The sequence below is a fragment of the Sapajus apella genome, unplaced genomic scaffold (genome assembly GCF_009761245.1).
Source record: "Sapajus apella isolate SASKATOON/1434 unplaced genomic scaffold, GSC_monkey_1.0 scaffold14, whole genome shotgun sequence".
Lineage (NCBI taxonomy): Eukaryota > Metazoa > Chordata > Mammalia > Primates > Cebidae > Sapajus > Sapajus apella.
In genome coordinates, this window is record NW_022436954.1 from 7,824,742 (window position 1) to 7,827,758 (window position 3,017).

Sequence of the window (3,017 nt, forward strand, 5' to 3'; positions counted from 1 at the left end):
TGGATTACTACAGTCTTAATGCCATAGTCTCTCCTCCAAGGCTCCCATACCCAGTATCCAATGTTATTAAAATTACTGATTTTGGCCAGTTGCAGTGACTCACACCTATAATCCCAGTGCTTTGGGAGGACAAGGAAGATTGTTTGATGCCAGGAGTTTGAGACCAGCCTGGGAAACATAGCAAGACTCTATTTCCCACCAACCCCCTTACCCCACACACTAGCCAGGTGTGGTAATATAACTCCTCAGGAGGCTGAGGCAAGAGGATGGTTTGAATCCAAGAGTTCAAAGCTGTGGTAAGCTATGATGATGACACTGCACTCCAGCCTGGGTGACAAAGGGATACCCCGTCTTAAAACAAAATTACAGATTCTATTCAATCAGTAACCAGTAAGTATTTGCTCTTCTTGATTGCCTAACATGCTCTGTTCAGTGTATATTTTGGCAACCTCTCAGCCAAAGTTTGCATCAACCTCTGAAGGTCTGCAGGGTCACAATAAGCCTCTTCCTTATGTGGGATACTCACAATGTCGCCACAATTTCATTTATTTATTTATTATACTTTAGTTCCGGATACATGTGCAAGTTGTGCAGGTTTGTTACAAGCCATGGTAGTGGTTTGCTGCATCCATCACCCCATGATCCACATTAGGTATTTTTCCTAAAGCTATCCCTCCCCAATCCCCTCACCCCCTGCTATTCCTCCCCAGCCCCCCACCCCCAGGCCCCAGTGCATGATTGTTCAACATGCACTTATGAGTGAGAACATGTGGTGTTTGATTTCCTGTTCTTGTCAGTTTGCTGAGAATGATGGTTTCCAGCTTCATCCATGTTCCTGCAAAGGACATGAACTCATATTTTTTATACAACATGCATAGTATTCCATGTTGTATATGTGTCACATTTTTTTAACCAGTCTATCATTGCTGGGCATTTGGGTCGGTTTCAAGTCTTTACTATTGTGAACAGTGCTGCAATAAAAAACTTTGTTATCACACACAGTCTTTACAGGGAAGATCTTGAAGATATTCACCTTTCTGCAGGAACATAGGTATGACATTACTTTGAGGAAATCCTCCTCCAGAGAGAATCATTTGACAAACTCATTAAGAACACAGAAGTCTGATATTTCTTAGTATACAGTACTGGGTTTTCTAGTTCCAACATATCTTCATTTACAAAAATTTATTTACAAATTAAAATCAACAGGCACTCCTGTGCCTCAGAAACTTCTTTACTGGAGAGTCATTGGCAAGTTCTTTTTATGTCTCCTGGAGTATCTAAACCATTTATGGGGTGGTCATCAATTTCCCTGGGGCTTCTGATAAAACAAAATAAAACAAAATCACAAAATTGTCCCTCTTGGCTTCATGTCACATACCATAGAAACAACAAATGACTGGCTACCTGGTTGGCTTTCCTGGAAATAGAAGATCTCACAGATCCTGATCCTGCGGACCTCTGTACCCAGCTCCCATTATCTGGGTACTGAAAACAGTATCCCACAGGTCTGGCATGGCTACTGAGACCTCCCTAAGACAGGAGCCAAATCTGGGCCCTCTGGTATATTCCACTTGCAGGAGGAGGTGGCCTCCTCTGTCCCTAGTCCTTTGCCAGGTGCCAGCATAAGGGAGGAGGCCACCCCTTCCCCAGGCCTTTTGACTCTCTGGAAATGTTCATGGGGTGAATTGAGTAAATACTAATGGGAGTTTGTAGACTGTGCAAACAGCACTGCAACCATCTTACATCATGGAGCTTAGTGCAATGTGACCAATTTCCCAGGATGTGCCTAATAAATAATGGGGCCTAAAAAAAAAGACACATGGCCAAACACTTGGCAGCCATTTTAGCACCAGGTGCCCTGGTCAACAAATGATCTTGTTTTCACATTAATTATTAACTATGTGGCCATTACCTAAAAATGATCTCCTTAAAGATAAAAAAAATAAAAAAGACTCTGGGAATCTCTTGTCTCAGAGATGCTCAAAATATAAATCAAAATCACACATGTCTCTGTACACTAAGGCCAGAAAAAATAAAAAGGCCTTTGTAGGACATTCCTTGTTGCCTTCAATTTTGCATATATTACTGGTAGTAAGCAAGACACATATTTCACTTTTTAAAATTATGCTTTAAGTTCTGGGATACATGTGCAGAACATGCAGGTTTGTTACATAGGTATACACATGTCATGGTGGTTTGCTGCACCCATCAACCCATCATCTACATTACATATTTCTTCTAATGCTATCCCTCCCTTATTCCCCCAACCCCCAACAGGCCCTGGATTGTGATGTTCCCCTCCCTGTGTCCATGTGATCTCATTATTTTTCACTTCTTAAAATGCACAATTCTGGGCTCCTAAAAAAGACATTAAATAGAATATTCTTTTACTTGAAAGGTCCCTGATAACCAGTTTACCTGAGAGACATACTGGTCTCCTCAAAGAACTCCTTTTCAAATTCTTGTCCTATAATGAAACTGCTAAGTCAATTTCTCTTTTCCTTTAGATCTTAACATATCTTTACAAATGTTTTATCTTGTTTTCATCCTACAAAGGCTAAAGTTTGGAGCAATGGCTCATTAGCCATAGATCACTCCACAGCCAGGCAGTTGCTCATTTGAAATGTGACCCATTTAAAACTAAGCTTACTCCAAAAAACAAAAGCCCTGTCATGTGCAGCTGCATGCCATTCTGTTGACTGTTGGCTTTGTACCGCTGGCTTGGGCACTGTCACTGGTTTGCAATTTGGAGATCCGCATTAACTTGAGTAGTTACTCACTTTAAAATGTGTCCAAATCCCACATTCCAGATGACATCATCCCAACCCAAGGACTCACTGTGACAGGTAATTTGCCGCCTCTGCTAGAGGCTACTTCCTTTTTACACTAAAATCTCCACCTAACCATGCCCATGGAGTACCTCTCCTAAGGCACAAAATAAACAAAGGACTTTTTTGCTTTTCCTTCAGGACTTACTCTCTGCTTAGCCATCAATCTTAAAATACTCCTTGCTT